This window comes from Plecotus auritus, assembly GCF_963455305.1.
Source record: "Plecotus auritus genome assembly, chromosome: 1".
NCBI lineage: Eukaryota > Metazoa > Chordata > Mammalia > Chiroptera > Vespertilionidae > Plecotus > Plecotus auritus.
The window spans coordinates 159,528,893-159,547,832 of NC_137770.1; the positions used below are offsets into that span (position 1 = coordinate 159,528,893).

Below are 18,940 nucleotides of genomic sequence, written 5' to 3' on the forward strand. Positions count from 1 at the left end.
TACTTTATTTATTTGGAGGTATTTTAAATGGTAATATGGTTTTATTTATTTATTTTTTAATTTCTTTATTGATTAAGGTATTACATATGTGTCCTCATCCCTCCATTAACCCCCCCCAACCCCTCACTCATGACCTCACTCCCCTGATGTTCATGTCCATTGATTAGGCTTATATTCATGCATACAAGTCCTTTGGTTGATCTCTCCTCCTGTCCCCACCCTCCCCTATCTTCCCTCTGAGGTTTGGCAGTCTGATTGACTTCTCTGTCTCTGGATCTGTCCCTGTTCATCAGTTTATGTTGTTCATTATATTCCACAAATGAGTGAGATCATGTGGTATTTATCTTTCTCTGACAGGCTTATTTCACTTAGCATAATGCTCTCCAGTTCCATCCATGCTGTTGCAAATGGTAAGAACTCCTTCTTTTTTACTGCAGCGTAGTATTCCATTGTGTAGATGTACCACAGTTTTTAATCCACTCATCTGCTGATGGGCACTTAGGCTGTTTCAAAATCTTAGCTATGGTAAATTGTGCTGCTATGAACATAGAGGTGCATATATCCTGATTGGTGTTTCTAGTTTCTTGGGATATATTCCTAGAAGTGGGATCACTGGGTCAAATGGGAGTTCCATTTTTAATTTTTTGAGGAAACTCCATACTGTTCTCCACAGTGGCTGCACCAGTCTGCATTCCCATCAGCAGTGCAAAAGAGTTCCTTTTTCTCCGCATCCAACACTTGTCATTTGTTGATTTGTTGAGGATAGCCATTCTGACCGGTGTGAGATGATACCGCATGGTTGTTTTGATTTGCATCTCTCGGATGATTAATGACTTTGAGCATGTTTTCATATGTCTATTGGCCTTCCTTCTGTCCTCCTTCAAAAAGTGTCTATTTAGGTCCTTTGCCCGTTTTTTGATTGGATTGTTTATCTTCCTTTTGTTAAGTTGTATGAGTTCCCTGTAAATGTTGGAGATTAAACGCTTATCGGTGATGACATTGGCAAATATGTTCTCCCACGCAGTGGGCATTCTTGTTGTTTTGTTGATGTTTCTTTTGCTGTGCAAAAGCTTTTTATTTTGATGTAGTCCCATTTGTTTATTTTCTCTTTAGTTTCCATTGCCCTAGGAGCAGTATCAGTGAAGAAGTTCCTTCAGCATATGTCTGAGATTTCACTGTCTGTGGATTCCTCTAGTATTTTTATGGTTTCCTGTCTTATGTTTAAGTCCTTTATCCATTTTGAGTTTATTTTTGTGTATGGTGTAAGTTGGTGGTCTAGTTTCATTTTTTTGCATTTATCTGTCCAATTTTCCCAACACCATTTGTTGAAGAGACTGTCTCAACTCCATTGTATGCTCATGCCTCCTCTGTCAAATATTAATTGGGCATAGTGGTTTGGGTTGATTTTTGGGTTCTCTATTCTATTCCATTGGTCTATATGTCTGTTCTTGTGCCAGTACCAGGCTGTTTTGAGAACAGTGGCTTTGTAATACAGCTTGATATCTGGTATTGAGATCCCACCTACTTTGTTCTCCTTTCTCAGGATTGCTGTGTCTATTCGGGGTCTTTTTTTATTCCAGATGAATTTTTGGAGAGTTCTTTCTAGGTCTGTGAAATATGCCGTTGGTATTTTAATGGGGATTGCATTGAATCTATAGATTGCTTTGGGTAGTATGGACATTTTGATGATGTTGATTCTACCAATCCATGAACACGGTATGATCTTCCATCTGTTTATGTATTCCTCTATCTCTTTTTTCAGTGTCCTGTGGTTTTTCGCATAAAGGAATTTTACCTCCTTAGTTAAGTTTATTCCTAGGTATCTTAATTTTTTTGGTGCAATGGTAAATGGGATTGCTTTTTAGTCTCTCTTTCTATAAGTTCACTATTGGTGTAAAGAAATGCCATAGATTTCTTGGCATTAATTTTGTATCCTGCTACATTGCCAAATTCATTTATTAAGTCTAATAATTTTTTATGGAGTCTTTAGGGTTTTCTATGTACAATATCATGTCATCTGTGAATAAGGACAGTTTTACTTCTTCTTTTCCAATTTGGATGCCTTTTATTTCTTCTTCTTGTCTAATTGCAATGGCTAAAACTTCCAGTATTACGCTGAACAGGAGTGGTGAGAGTGGGTATCTCTGTCTTGTTCCTGTTCTTAGGGGAAATGGTTTTAGTTTTTGTCCATTGAGTATGATGTTGGCTGTGGGTTTTTCATAATGGCTTTTATTATGTTGAGGTATGATCCTACTATTCCCACTTTGCTGAGAGTTTTTATCAAGAAAGGGTGTTGGATTTTGTCAAATGCTTTTTCTGCATCAATTGATATGACTATGTGTTTTGTTTTGTTTTGTTTTGTTTTAAATATATTTTATTGATATTTCACAGAGAGGAAGGGAGAGGGATAGAGAGCTAGAAACATCAATGAGAGAGAAACATCAATCAGCTGCCTCCTGCACACCTCCCACTGAGGATGTGCCCACAACCAAGGTACATGCCCTTGACCGGAATCGAACCCGGGACCTTTCAGTCCGCAGGCTAACGCTCTATCCACTGAGCCAAACCGGTTTTGGCAACTATGTGGTTTTTATCTCTCAATTTGTTTATGTGATGTATCATGTTTATTGATTTGCAGATATTGTACCATTCTTGCATCCCTGGGATAAATCCTACTTGGTCATGGTGTATGATCCTTCTGATGTACTGCTGGATCCGATTTGCTAGAATTTTGTTGAGGATTTTGGCATCTATGTTCATGAGGGATATTGGCCTGTAATTCTCTTTCATTGTGTTGTCTTTATCTGGTTTTGGTATTAGGGTGATTCTGGCTTCATAGAATGAGCTTGGAAGTGTTTCTTCCTCTTGAAATTTTTGGAATAGTCTGAGGAGAATAGGTTTTAGTTCTTCCTTGAATGTTTGGTATAACTCCCCTGTGAAGCCATCGGGCCCCAGGCTTTTGTTTGCAGGGAGCTTTTTGATGACTGCTTCAATTTCATCCATAGTTATTGGCTTATTGAGATTTTTAGAATCTTCCTAATTGAGTTTTGGAAGGTTGTATTTTTCTAGGAATATGTCAATTTCCTCCAGGTTGTCTAGTTTGTTGGAGTAGAGTTGTTGATAGTATTTTTTTAACAATCCTTTGTATTTCTGTGGGGTCTGTTGTTATTTCTCCTCTTTCATTTCTGATTTTGTTTATTTGGGTCCTCTCTCTTTGCTTTTTGGTGAGCCTGGCTAGAGGTTCATTAATCTTGTTTATCCTTTCAAAGAACTAGCTCTTGGTTTCATTGATCTTTCGTATTGTGGGGTGTTTTTTTTTTTGTTGTTTTTGTTTTGTTTTTTTGGTCTCTGGGCTTTTCTTGTTGCTCTCTTTCTAATTCTTTGAGTTGTAGAGTTAGATGATTTACTACCACTTTTTCTTGCTTTTTGAGGTAGTACTGTAGAGCTATGAACTTCCCTCTCAGGACTGCTTTCATTGTGTCCCACAGATTTTGGATTGTTTGTTTTTGTTGTCATTAATTTCCAGGATGCTTTTAATTTCTTCTTTGATCTCATTGGTAACCTAGTCATTATTTAATAGCATGCTATTCAGCTTCCAAGTGTTTGAGATTTTTGGATTGTTTTTATTGTAGTTTATTTATAATTTTATGGCATTGTGGCCTGAAAAGATGCTTGGCATGATTTCAATCTTCTTGAATTTGGGGAGAATTTGCTTGTGACCCAATATGTGGTCTATTTTTGAAAATGTCCCATGTGCACTTGAGAAGAACGTATATTCCGTGACTTTGGGATGCAATGTTCTGAAGATGTCAGTTAAGTCCATCTGATCTAGTGAGTCATTTAGGATTGCTGTGTCTTTGCTGATTCTTTGTCTAGAGGATTTATCCAGTGATGTCAGTGGTGTACTAAAGTCCCCTACTATGATTGTATTGTTGTCGATCTCTCCCTTGATATCTCCCAGGAGTTTTGTTATGTATTTGGGTGCTCCTGTGTTGGGTACATATATGTTTATCAGGGTTATATCCTGTTGTTTTATCGATCCCTTTAGTATTATGAAGTGGCCTTCCTTATCTCTTGTTATGGCTTCACTTTGAGGTCTATTTTGTCAGATATAAGTATTGCTACCCCAGATTTTTTTTTTCATTTTCATTTGCTTGAAAGATATTTTTCCATTCCTTCACTTTCAATCTGTGTGAGTCCCTTGTTCTGAGGTGGGTCTCTTGTAGACAGCATATATATGGGTCGTGTTTTTTTATCCATTCAGCCACTCGATGTCATTTGACTGGAGCATTTAGTCCATTTACGTTTAAAGTTGTTACTGAAAGGTACTTGTTTGTAGTTATATCTATTTTTGTGTCTGTGTTCCTTCTTACCTTTTTATTTCTTCTTTTTACAGTATTCCCTTTAGCATTTCTTACATTGCTGGTTTGGTGGTTATAAACTCTCTTAGCCTTTTTTTGTCTGAGAAGCTCCTGATTTCCCCTTCAATTTTGATTGATAGTCTTGCTGGATAGAGTATTCTTGGATTCAGTCCTTTGCTTTGCAACACTTTGTATACCTCCTTCCATTCCCTTCTAGCTTGATGTGTTTCTGTTGAGAAATCATTTGATAATCTGATGGGAGATCCTTTGTAGGTAATCCTCTGTCTCTCTCTTGCCACCTTTAAGATTCTCTCTTTATTGTTAATATTTGCCATTGAAATTATGATGTGTCTTGGTGTGGGTCTTTTGGGATTGATCCTGTTTGGGACTCTCTGTACTTTTGTAACTTTTTTCTTCCCCATATCCGGGAAGTTTTCTGTCATTATTTCTTCAAATAGATTTTCTAATCCTTGCTGCTCTTCTTGTCCTTCTGGCAGCCTTATTATATGTATGTTACTTTGTTTCATGTTGTCCCAAAGCTCCCTTAGGCTTTCCTCCTGCTTTTTAATTTTTTTCTCCAGTTGCTATTCAGATTGGGCTTGTTTCTGTTCCTGATCTTCTACTCACTAATTCGGTCCTCTGCTTCTTCTAGTCTACTGTTGAAACTTTTCATGGTGTTTTTGATTGTAGCTATATCACTTTTCATTTCTTCCTGATTCTTGCATAGGTTGTTGATTTTCTCATCCATCCGATGTATGAATTCCACGACCATTACTCTGAATTCTTTTTCAGTCTTGTCGCATGCTTCAGTTTCACTAATTTCCTTTCTTGGTGACTCCTCATTTTCTTTCCTCTGGGGATTGTGTCATATCCCCATTCTGACTATCACCAGAAGGTTCAAACTTCAAGTTGCGTGGACCTGGGCCGTGTGCTGTGGGATCTTCACACCACCCGAGTGTCACTGAAGTGCTCTGACACTAGGACGTGTGGCTGCCGTGTGTTGATGGGAACCAGGCTCACCCAGGGTCAGTGTTACCAGCGTTCAGTGTGGTCTCGTGTGTGCACTTAGAATTATGGACCCCGCCTGCACTGAGCTGTTGGCGTGTGCCGAAAATGAGTCCCCTAGCGCGTGCCAGGAGTCAGAGTTTCCCTGTGTCTGCACCAAGAATCGAGTATCAGAGTCTCTGTTGCTTCGTGCAGCTTCTCGCTGAGAATCAGGGTCCCCATGTGCGCATGCACCAAGAATTGGAGTCACTGGCTCTTAGTGTGAATTCACTGTGAGTCAGGGATCCCAGGCGCACACAGTAAGAAACAGAGTCAAGTCAGTGGTGCTCAGTGTTGCCTCTTGCCAGGAGAATCTGGGTCCCGGTCACCATGGGGGACTGGGTTGCACAGTAGCACTGTGGCATGCCTGCACTGCGGAAAACAGACTTTCGTGTGCGCTGCGGAAAACAGACTTCCATGTGTTGCTTGCCCAGAATCGAAGTCAGGTGGCACTGCTGCCCTGTGTGGGCTTCGGGTTTGGTCACCCGATTGCGTTGCGGGGAGCAGATTCCAGTCTCTGTGTGTGTGCAGTCTCAAATTCCCATAGCAGCGCTGTGGTCCTTGCGCGGGTTCCCAAGCTCAAATTCCCATAAGACCACTGCAGCCGGAGCAAGGGGCGGGTCTATCAGTTACTATGGTGCTACCCACAAGCCTGCGGGGAGGGGGATAGGCTATTTGACTCACAGAAATCTGCCCCCCGGGGAAGTCTGGATTCTCGTTGTCTGTTGGTCTGAAGCTGTGGTCGCAGTTCTCTGTCCCCCGTGGCTGCAGGGTCCTAGTTTGCATCTGATATGCGACTGGGTGGTGCTGATGCCAGGATCCTAGTCTAAAGCAGCTCTGTTTCTGAAGATGGTGTGGTCTCTGTGCCCGCACTGGCTGCCCAGAAGTGTCCGCTTTGTGTGTGGGGCTCCGCCGTCTAAGACTGCCCAGTTTGGCAGCCCCTTGGAGGACCTGCAGAATCTAACTGTCCCTAGCTCATACACACACACACACACCACACGTCTACATTTTCCTCTATGGTTACCTCACTCTCTCACACTCTCTCCCTCCCTACCTTCCTGCTGGTCACCATCTTCCAATGTTGCCAGATAATTTTTATTACTACATTAATCTGTTCAACATTTATGCACACAGCCAATAGTACCATAGTTCTTTAGGGCATGCAACTGCCATCTCCTACATCTGCTGTTTCGGGTTCCCTGGCAGATCTGTTTCCATCAGTAACTATGAAAGAAAAATATTGTGCAGTAAGTTGAACAGACCAACAAAATTATACAAAGATCAAATGACAAAATATTATGAACACACCACTAAGAAAAGAATGCATCTGGGGGGGAAATAGACTAATAGCTAACTATCTTCGAATAGTCAGATGGACAGTTAGGTGTTTTCATTTCTAATTAGATCTGGAAGAGAAAATTTGGTTTAAGCTCTTTAGATTGCCTTGAAAGAATAGGGCCTAATAAGAGAAGACACTACTTGTTTGAAAGGAATAAATGCTTTAGAGCAAAGTGATTAATTGTGGAAGTAGTACCATTAATCAGCAAAGGTGTAAAAGACGCAACACCAGAAGTGCTGAAGCATTCCTATCCTTCCACACCCTATTCTCTATGATTAGGGGCTGGGTATTTGCAAATTACATTTCCCAGATGATCTTGCCCTTGCTTCTGGCTAGGTTTGGTAAATGGCAAGTCCTAAAAAGAATTGGAAGGCAGATAAAAAGAAGAGAGAACAAATAATCCTTCCTTTTTATCTGCTTCTAGTGACATCTCTATCAGTAAGAGATGGTTCCAGACTCCAGCAGCCCTTGGCAGTCCCAGCAAAGAGAACAGTGGTTGGCCACCATCAGATTCTGGGAGTTACAGACTTTGAAATTTTTGCCTTTACAGGAGCACTGATTTCAGTAGCAGCAACAGTTTCCACCAGTATCAGCCATAAGTACTCCCGGACTCACGTAACACCATCTCCTCCCTTTTGTTTCTCCACATCTTGCTTCCTGCAAATCTATGAGTCATTTCACCTTTTCAATTTTTCTCCTTCAACCCTTTAGACATTTTTGTAACCAGATCCTGTTTTTTTTTTTTTAAAAAAAAACAACACCTGTTTAGCCTTTTATTTCTTGCCAAGACGGAGTAATAGGAAATAAATTTACCCTTATGTATACAACAACTAAAAAAATGAACAAACTATATGAGATAACAATTGAATATGAGGAATGAATCTGATCCCTAAGAGACAGGACACAAACAAGGTGAATCCTATGCTGGTCCAAGCTTGCTATCATGAGAGAGTTTTGGGGCATGGTGCCGGGAAGAGAAGCCCAGGTGGAGACTAGCTGAGTGTCAGAAAGACAGAGCACATAGAAGAAAGGGAATCACTGAGAGAGAACCCAGAGACTTGCAGATTATGAAAAGACTGCAGATTATTTCAGCAGAGTACTATCACCAATGTGTGTAAGAAAACTACTCAAAGGCCAGGAAAATATTAGAGGGGACAACATTCAGCTTACATGGGGTTGAGATTAATGCCTGTTTTCACCAGCTAGCCTGTATCACTTTCTAATTCCATGATTAATGGAGCATTAGATAGGGTGCTCAGAAAGGCCAAGCCTCAGTGGGGAATAATTATCCCTAGACTAAAAGCAGCTCTAATCCTGCCTAACACACCTTAAAAGCAAGACCCCAAAGGATCAAAATATTTTCAGGCAATTAAATACATCCCAGAACTAAGTTCAAGAACTTTTACAGGAATGCAAAAAATATCCAGCAACCAAGAAGGTAAAACCCACAATTCAGTCAAGAATTACCAGCCATGCAAATAAGCAGGAATATATGACTCATAATGATAAGATGGTCAGTCCATCAAAATCAAAGCAGAACTGACACAGATGTTAAAATTAGCAGGCAAGCACATTAAAGCAGTAACAATAACTTATTTCAATTTGTTTTAAAAGATAGAGGAAAAATTATACATGTCAAGTAGAAACATGGAAGATAATGTTTTGAAGGACCAAATAAAACTTCTACACTTGAAACTATATAGTTTTAAAATACACTGGATGGGATTAATAGCAGATTAAATACTGCAGAAGAAAAAGTTAGTGAACTTGAAGACATAGCAATAGAAACCACATAAAATAAAGCACAGAAAGGGAAAATAGTAACAACGAAAATGCAACTATGAGCTCGGGGAAAAATTCAAAAGAAACCATCAAAAATAAAATGCTGACGGAAAAAGACTAAGAAAAATAATAACACATCAAAAATCCTCAATGTCACTAAATCCTTAGGGAAATGCAAATCAACACTATAATAAATTACCACCTCACACCCGTCAGAATGGCTATTAAAAACAAAACAACAAAGAAAATAACAAGTGGTGGCAAAGATGTGGAGAAATTGGAACCCTTGTGCACCATTGGTGAGAATGTGAAATGGTGCAGCTGCTAAGGAAATCAGTATAGCAGTTCCTCAAAAAATTAACAATACAACTCCCATATGAATCAGACATTACACTTCTGGCTATATACCCAAAAGAATTTAAAGCAAGGTCTCAAAAAGATATCTCTATCCCCATGTTTATAGCAGCATTATTCATAATAGCTAATGCATTGAAGCAACCCATACATCAATAGGTGAATGGATAAATAAGATGTGGTCTATACATACAAGGGAATATTATTCAGCCTTAAAAGGGAAGGAAATTTTGCAATAAACTACAGGACAGATGAAACTAGGACATTATAGTAATAAAATAAGCCAATTACAAAAATGCAAATATTGTCTAATTCTACTTATATTAAGTACTTAGAGTAGTCAAAATCTTAAAGACAGAAGGTAGAATGGTGGCTGCTAGAGCTGTGGAAACTGGAGGATGGAGAGTTATTGTTTAATAAGTACAGAGTTTCAGTTTTGAAAGATGAAAAAAGTTCTGAAGATGGATGGTGGTGATGGTTGCACAACAATGTAAATATATACTTAATGCCATGAATTGCACACTTAAAATGGTTAAAATGGTATATTTTGTGTTTATATTTTACCACAATTTTCTAAAAATGAGGGTATTTACTATTCGGGTTCATTTATTTTATACTAGTATAAATTTCTAGAAGATGTAAACTAATGTACAGTGGAAAAGCATATTATCAGGATAGAGGACAGGAAGGGGCAGGAATGAGATTACAAAGGGGCATTGTCTTGATCGTGGTTTTACAGGTTTTATATGTCAAAACTTATCGAATTGTATGCTTCAAATATGTGCAGTTTTTGCATGCCAACTAAACCCCTAATAAAACTCATTTAAAAAATCACCTCTGAAATTACTGGCCAGTGTCTGGGTTTTGGGAGCGGGGGGGGGGGGGGGGGGGGGGCGGGGGGGGTGTCTTTTTTTTTTTTTTGGTTGTGGGATTCATCTCTGACTGAAATGTTCCCTGGCCTCACCAGCTGGTAGATTCAGATGAGGTATGCTATTGATAATAACCCATAATTCCTTGATTTTTGCTCCACCTGATAGTGTCGAATTTCATCCCTACACTCACCCCCGTGCATTCAGATACTTTTGGGAGTCCCCAGGAACCAGTTGGCAGGATTGTATTTGCACTAAAACAATTTACTTGTGCCCTAGTCTCACCGAGTCCTCCATGAAACCTGTATCCTCAGGTTATGCCTAGAGTTTTTCTTTCCATCCAGTTCTCACACATGGCCAAGGGGCCAGACCAGAAGCAACCTCCAACAAACACCTGTATGTCTTCTCTTTTCCTCCCTATTCTTCTCTCCTTGGGTCCCTCCTCCCAAACTGTCAATAGATTCCTGCATCCTGCCCCGTAGGTTCATCAGACGTGCCCAGAGAGATGTGATTTTCACTGGCCAACTCAAGTGACTGCAGCTTCCAATCTGCAGGCCTCCACCTTCCTCCTGCTCTGTGATCTGTGCAGGAAGGTGAGGTTCTGATACACAGTACCCCATATATCCACATATATCAAGATGACAGTGTTGACACATCTGTTAGGGCCTCTGGATTTAAGTTCTCCATGCATTCCTTTGTTTTGTTTTGTCGTGGGGTATTTTTTTAGGTACCTGCCCTTGGGATAACTGCTTTTATTTTCTGTTCATGAATCTTGGGTCCCTTGTGTGCCACTAGTGGTCACTCCATCCGTAAGGTTCAGTTTTTATTTCCCTCTGGGAGGGCTGAGCCTCCCGAGCTGTTTTTTCACATGCTACAGTAGGCATCCACAGTGTTGTCTTCATGTTGGAGAAATGTCCAGCTTTGTCCAAGAAGATGTAGAAGCGGTGGTCTTTGACCTTCAGAGGCAACATGGCAGGGACTTTACCCCAGTGGGCCATGCAAGATACCTGGTTCAAGGGAACAGTGAAATGGGCACCCAAGCCAAAGGGAGCATGAGTGGGGAGGGTCACCTGCTTCCCTACAGCCTGAACTCCCCTATAGCATCACTGAACATGCAGAGAGGAGGGAGAAGATCAGCACCAAGTACCAGGGTGCAGATGGCACCACAGCCCACGGCCAAGCCTAGCACCAGAGCGTGGAGCACACGTCCAAGCGGCCCTGTCTGGAAACTCCGCATCCGGAGGCACATTGGGACCAGAGTTAAGCCAAGGCTGCCATGGCCAGGGAGGCCCAGAAGATGCCCTGGCCAGGGCAAAACAGCCCGAGAGCTGTGAAGAAGTTCCCTGCTCATGCTGGGGGAGCAGCATGCCCCCGGGCGGGTGGCCTAGTACAGGCAGGTTCCATGTGCGGGCAGGTTCTGCAGCATGACAAGCAGCTGCAGTGGCCACCGCTGCCCAGGGGCCACCATGGCCCACATGGTGCCGCTTCTGGGGGCGGGACTACCTCCATGTACTCATTTTACAAATATGTAACACCACTCCCTAGGGAAAACCTGCAAACAGGAGGCTCCAGAGCTGGTGTGATAGGCTGATAAGTAAAGTATTACATTTTGGCAGAGTTAGAAATTAAGGCATCACACTATGTTCTGCACCCCTGCAACCACCTACACTTAGACTCATCGAAACAAAGTCACAAGATGTTGATCTACTGGAACAATAAAGGTGGGTAAATATGGGATAACCAGGAGAACTGGTTTCCTTCCCTACACCATTCTCACTGCCCAAGCTGTGAAGGAAAAACAGAAAGGATAGTGACATGTACGCTCAAGGCCTCCACCTTCCTCCTGCTCTGAGATCTGTGCAGGAAGGCGAGGTTCTGATACACAGTACTCCATTAAATTGAGATGGCCAACAAGCGAGGCAACTACATAGAGTGATGGAGATGTTTATTAGCTTGATTGTGCTGATCTTTCCACAATGCACACATGTATCAAAACATCAAATTGTACACCTTAAGTATATACAGTTTTTATCTCCAAAATATTTCAATAAAGCTGTTAAAGTAGGGGTAGGGTACTAGGGGAGTCTGGCTGTTTTGAGAGCACAGCCAGGAATACAAATTGTGTACCACTAGAAGTGAGAAAATCAAGAAGGAGCTTCCAGGGATGCCTCTGAGTTTCCCTCAGGGCAAATGTGGCCCGAGCAGGGCCCAAATGTCCCCATGTGTCCACGTGGAGAAGAGAGGTTAATTTAGGGCATGGACAGGCACACTTTCCAGGGCATCACAGAGGAAGGAGCCTGAGCTCCCTGCCATAGACCCCAAAGGAGTTGGGTGGGTCTCTGTGTCAGGAAGAGAATGGCTTCCACAGACCTGCATGCTGCCACCTGCCAGGGCCTAGAACAGGAAGTCCTCAGCCCTGGAGACATCTGAGGCAGAAATGAGAGAGACCTCCCCTCTCCAATGTGTGGCCAATTGGAACTATCACAAGTCTCTCCCTCCAGGAATCCCAGACTGTCTGAGCCCTGACAGCAGTACTGGAGGAAGAGGGCATGGAATCCCGAGATAGAATTCTGAACTAAACTCTGACTGAGTTAATAATTGGCCTAAGAAATTAATGGAGAGGAAACATGGAGTGGGTAAGATTCAACTGAAGGCACCTGGCAGATCAGAGATTTAGAATCAGAAATTAAATGCCATGACTCTAAAATGCTTCTGCCACACTGGGTCCTGCAAGGGTAACTGCTCACTCGGCCTAGAAAAATCACATGGCATCTTTGCTCCCCAAAGCACACCTTTGGGATTCACAGGTTTCTTTCCTTTCCTCCTCTCTACTAGTTTGCCTCCTTAGAGTTGTATCAGTTATTATACACTGATAAACCATTTGCTGCAGCTCAAAGGAATCCTACAAAACAATGATATTAGAGAATAAATAAATTGCAAGTATAGGAGGTCACATAATCCCTCTAATGGGTACATTTGTTCCCAAATATTCAGAGCCCCACCATGCAGGAGAATTCTGTTGTTCACCCTCTTAAACTCAGGCATGGCTATATGACTTGCTTTGACCAATAAACATGAGAAGCGTGTGTGTCACCTCTGGGCTGTAGCTTTAAGAGACAGCACAGCAGGTTTCCAGATAGAAGTTTCTCTGTCAGTCTGGGTCTCAGTGTGAAGGCGAGTTAGAGCAGAGTCTTAGCCAACCTGATAAAATGTAACTTGAATAAGAATCAAACTTGTGTTGTTATAAGCCACTAATATTTGGAGGCTGTTTTTCACTGAAGCCTAATCTGCCTGACTCTGATTCATATACTACCATTCAGAGATACACAGAAATCATAGCTTCTGTAATCTATAATAAATCTATAATGAATCAGGCAGGCCCCACCTACTAGCTAATAAGAACATTAACACTATGTCCCATCCAATTTAAACAACTTTGTAGGCAATGTTCAGTCTCTTTAATAAAAATGCTTAGTGTCTCAAACATCCTCTCCCTCCGTTTTTTACCCTAAAATGTTTTCCAGGTAGTGTGGAGAGGGGTACAGAGGAGAATGGCTCGTGCAAGTTCATGCGCATGGGAAAGAGCCAGGATCCTTAAAGGCCTCCTCTGTTTTTCCAGACCCTGACACTGATTGCCCAGCTGGAATTCTCAACTGCAGCTGCAGAGGTCATAAATTGTGCCCTAATCTCTCAGTCCTAGCACACCCCTGATAGCTCTGCCCTGCTGACCCAGCTTTATCTCATTTCCAACAGTCTTCATAGACCATTCTGGAGGGGCCTGCGACCCACAACAGCCTCACTTCTGTCCCACCTTGTAGATGAGAAATGGAGGCAGTGTGTAGGAAACTAAAACTCCAGTACTCTGACTTCAAAACCTATAGGCTCACGGCACAGAGCATGGTGGCACTGTGACACACCAATGACACCCAGCACTTCCCTTGGAGCACTCCCTGGGAGAAGACCCCTAGGAGAACCATGATTCTGAGTCCAGTACAATAATACAAATGTTTCCTCAGGAACCCAATGATTATTTTTAATCCACATTCTTGCTATTTGGATGGAGTTTTCAATAATTAATCTGATCCTAATTGAATGAAAAGAGAAACGTATTCTTGTTAGTTCCTCCAGATGTTCCTAGAAACAATCTTTCTGATTTCATAGACTGATCTGGGGAAGTCTCAACAGAGCATTAATCAGGAAAGACCATGCCTGGCTGAGTGTGCATTTCTTTACCTACAGCAAGAATCTGAGTCTTGTTCCCTCTACTTTCTCAGGTTTGAAATGAAGGATAAGATCTTGTTCTCCATGGTTCCATCATAAAGGAGCCAAGATCACTCTGCTTTATAATGGATCCCTGGGCCTCTCATTTAATATGGTGAGGAAAAAAAGCTTTTCAGAACTGTAAGCAATTTCTATATTTTATAGGTGACTATCAGTCATCAAGTTTTCTTCATCATTCCATTTCCAGTATGTATGTATGTATTTATGTATGTGTGTGTGTATGTATGTATGTCGTATATTGACAAATTCATACACTTTGGCTTTTTCTTGTTTTGGATGATTGAAATAAAGAGTCAGATTGGTAGTTACAGAAGAGTCATGGGGATATAAAATACAGCACAGGGAATATGGTCAATAATTCTATATAATCCTATATAATAAAGAGGTAATATGCAAATTGATGGTCACACCCTTGCACAAGATATCCACCCCCATGTGGTCACAAGATGACCACCACAATATGGCCAGCAGGGGAGGGCAGTTGTGGGTGATCAGGTCAGCAGGGGAGGGCAGTTAGGGGCAACCCGGCCAGCAGGGGAAGGCAGTTGGGGGTGACCGGGCCTGCAGGGGACAGAGGGCAGTTAGGGGTGACCAGGCCAGCAGGGCAGGGCAGTTGGGGATAATTGGGCCAGCAGGGGAGGGCAGTTGGGGGCGACCAGGCCTGCAGGGGAGGGAGGGCAGTTGGGGGGGTACCAGACTGGCAGGGGAGGGCAGTTGGGGATGATTGGGCTAGCAGGGGAGGGCAGTTGGGGGCAATTGGGCCTGCAGGGGAGCAGTTAGGCATCGATCAGGCTGGCAGGAGAGTGGTTAGGGGGTGATCAGGCTGGCAGGCAGAAGCGGTTAGAGACAATCAGGCAAGCAGACAGGTGAGCAGTTGGGAGCCAGCAGTCCTGGATTGTGAGAGGGTGCAGGCTGGGCTGAGGGACACCGCCCCCACCGCCCCCACCTCCCCCCGACCCTCATGCATGAATTTCATGCACTGGGCTTCTAGTATTGTAATAATTATGTATGGTGCCAGGTGGGTACTGGAAATATTGGAGGGATCATTTTGTAAGTTATGTAAATGTCTAATCACTGGGTTGTACATCTGAAACTAATATAATATTGTATATCAACTGTAACTGAGAAATAAAAATTTACTAAATTAAAAAAAATGTCAGTGTCCATCTGAGTGACCCATTATATTTCACCAGATATTATGCCTTTCTTGATCTCCATTACAGGAATCCTGTGGAGACACACCTCTCCTGGAGTAATTTATTCAAGGGAGAGTTAATTTGCAGACCCAGATATATAGGGCACATGGGAATGATGAAGGAGCATGGCAGGGGGGATGCCCACTCTCACCACTTAGAGGGACTATTCAGTTATCAAAGCTAGAAAAAGTGGATTTTCCATATGGAAAAAATGAAATTAGATCTGTACTTCATACTATGCAAACAAATTAAATTCAGATGAATTAAGGACTTGAAGGTCAAAAACAATACTTCAAACTTCTTATAAAAATTTGTTATTGAATCCATCAGTACTTGGAGTTCTCTTTTGGGTAGGTTTTTAACTACTGTCCTTTAATACAGCTTGAATTCTGGTATTGCAATCCCTCCTACTTTATTCTTCTTTCTCAGGATTGCTGTGGCTATTCGGGGTCTTTTTTTTTATTCCAGATGAATTTTTGGAGAGTTCTTTCTAGGTCTGTGAAATATGCCATTGGTATTTTAATGGGGAGTGCATTGAATCTATAGATTGCTTTGGGTAGTATGGACATTTTGATGATGTTGATTCTACCAATCCATGAACATGGTATGTTCTTCCATCTGTTTACATCTTCCTCTATCTCTTTTTTTCAGAGTCCTGTAGTTTTCCGCGTATAGGTCTTTTACCTCCTTGGTTAAGTTTATTCCTAGGTATCTTAATTTTTTTTGGTGAAATGGTAGATGGGATTGCTTTTTTAGTCTCTCTTTCTGTAAGTTCACTATTGGTGTATAGAAATGCCATAGATTTCGTGGTGTTAATTTTGTATCCTGCTACATTGCCGAATTCATTTATTAAGTCTGTTAGTTTTTTGATGGAGTCTTTCGGGTTTTTTATGTACAATATCATGTCATCTGCAAATAAGGACAGCTTTACTTCTTTTCCAATTTGGATGCCTTTTATGTCTTCTTCTTGTCTAATTGCAATGGCTAATACTTCCAATACTATGTCAAACAGGAGTGGTGAGAGTGGGCATCCCTGTCTTGTTCCTGTTCTTAGGGGAAATGGTTTTAGTTTTTGCCCATTGAGTATGATGTTAGCTGTGGGTTTATCATACGGTATATAGCTTTTATAATGTTGAGGTATGATCCTTCTATTCCCACCTTGTTGAGAGTTTTTATCAACTACTGTCCTTTAATAAATGTAAGTATATTCAGGTTATCTATTTCTTCTTGGGTTGAGCTTTGGTAGTTTCTGTCTTTCATAGAATTTGTTCATTTTACCTGTTATCAAATTATTGCTCATAAATATTATCCTTTTAATGCCTGTAGCATCTGTAGTGACATGTATCCTTTAATTCATATTATTTGTAATGTGTGTCTTTTGTAACTTTTTTAAAAGTTGTTCTGGTTTGTTAATTTTATTACTTATTTCAAACAACTACCTATTAGTGTCCCTGATTTTTTTCTATTAATTTTCTGTTTCAATATAGGTGATCTGCTAATATAGTCATTATTCCTTCATTCTGCCTATTCTTAGCTTTATTTGCTTTTCTCTTTCTGTTTCCTTTAGGTGGAAGTTGAGCTAATTGATTTGAAATCTTCCTTTGTCTTTAATATAGGCATTCAATATGATAAATTTGCCTCTAAGCTTTGCATTAGCTGTATCTCACAAATTTTGAAATGTATCTTCATATCATTAAGTTAGAAATCTCTATCTCATCTTGTGATTTCCTTCTTGATCCATGGGTTATTTAGAAATGTTTTATTTGTTTTCCAAATATTTCAGAATTTTCCAAGTATCTTTCTTTTAGCCATTTTCATTTTATTATGTTGTGATGAGAGAATATAGCTTCTGTGGTATGAATTTTTTTATATGTATTGAGGCCCGGAATAGGATTCCTTTTTTCTGACCTAGAAAATGATCTATCTTGGTGGAATGTTACATGTGTATATACGAATATGTACTCTACTGTTGTTGGATGGAGTGTGCTATAAATATCAATTAGGTCAAGTTGGTGGATAGTATTTTCAATCCTCAATATCTTACTGATCTTTCAGTCCACTTGTTCTATCAATTACTGAGAGAGGAGTGTTGAACCATACTCAAATCATGCTTATAGACTGTTTTCTTTCTCCTTTCAGTTGTTTAACATGTTTTGAAGCTCTGTTATTAAGTACTTTAACATTTAAATTGCAATGTCTTCTTGATTAATTTACCCTGTTAGTATATGATGTCCTTCTTTATCCCTGGTAATATTCTTTATTTTTTTATTCAAAATCTTTTGTTACAGAATATCTAGGTTTGGAACTGTTAATGTAATGTTTTGTGCTTTATTGAAGGTGTGTTTCTTGAAAGTAAGCATTCATAAATGTCAATATAAGAAATGCTGGTAGTTTACTCTTTGGTTATCATTGGAAAATTAAGGTTTCTAAGAGTTAAGAATTCTAATTAAATTAGGAAGAAATTGTGTGGCTTTGGTAATAGAAGGCATGAGGCATGGACATGCATTTTGAAGGAAAAAGAAAGTGAGTGAAAGTTGTAAGAAGGGTTGTGAAAGTTGTAAGAAGGTTTGTGAAAATTGTAACAAGGTTTATAAGGAGAAATGTTAAATGGGAGTTATATAAATGACACAGACCAGTAAGTCAGAACAAGCAGAGTATGGAAACTGAGTTAAACAGCAGTTTGCAGCCATATAGAAAATCTAGATGCCAAACAGTCCACAGCCATCTAGTAAATCCTATCTCCCCTAAACCAGGGACACTTAAGAGTAAATGGTTTGCATTTTTTCTCCCAATCAGAAGGTAAATAGCTTATATCAACCTACTTAGAGAGACATATAGCAGAAATCCAATTAGTGTCATTTGCTGACCACACCCAGGGACAAATTAAGTTAAGAGAATAGACCTCGCCTGGCCAAAATGGCTCAGTGGTTGAGTATCAACCTATGAACTAGGAGGTCATGGTTTGATTCCCAGATAGGGCACATGCCCAAGTTGTGGGCTTGATCCCCAGTGTGGGGCATGCAGAAGGTAGCCAATCAATGATTCTCTCTCATCATTGATGTTTCTCACTCTCTCTCCCTCTTCCTTCCTCTCTGAAATCAATGAACATACATTTTTTTAAAGAGAGAGAATAGACCTCATTTTGTTATATCAGCATAAAGCTGATGAATTCTATTGAGATCCCCCCACTAGACTTCCTGAAAATGCCCAGTCTTTAAAACCCCTTAAAATGAAGGCCCAGCATGCACTTTCCTGATTAATAAATTTAATTAAGTAGATAAATTTAAAAATCAAAAGTAAGCTAATACAGAGTTAGAATTTGGTTCTTTCCCACTTCATTAAAAGGACAAGGATTTTCCTCTTGCTTTTCAGATATAAGAAGACTTGTTTTTTAAGCAAGTTGGTAAATTATATTTTTCTCCCTATTTCAAGCCTCCAGAATTTGGCAATTCTTTTTTTTCCCCAATTTTTTTATTTTATTTTATTTTTTAAATAAATCTTTATTGTTCAGATTACTACAATTGTTCCTCTTTTTTCCCTCCATAGCTCCCCTCCACCTGATTCCCACCCCACCCTCTGCCCTTATCCCTCCCCCAACTGTCCTCATCCATAGGTGTATGATTTTTGTCCAGTCTCTTCCCACACCTCCCACACCCCTTTCCCCCTGAGAATTGTCAGTCCACTCCCTTTCTATGCCCCTGATTCTATTATATT

At 40.7% G+C, this 18,940-nt stretch overlaps 1 pseudogene across 1 annotated transcript; it reads right to left on the bottom strand.

Annotated features, from left to right (window-relative positions):
• Nucleotides 1–10,540: 10,540 nt before the first annotated feature.
• LOC308241480 (transmembrane protein 223-like) lies at nt 10,541–11,116 on the bottom strand (annotated as a pseudogene). Its single transcript has 2 exons — nt 11,025–11,116; nt 10,541–10,834 (listed from the first exon to the last, which is right to left on the bottom strand). The product of its transcript is annotated as a transmembrane protein 223-like (transcript).
• Between the last annotated feature and the right edge of the window lie 7,824 nt (nt 11,117–18,940).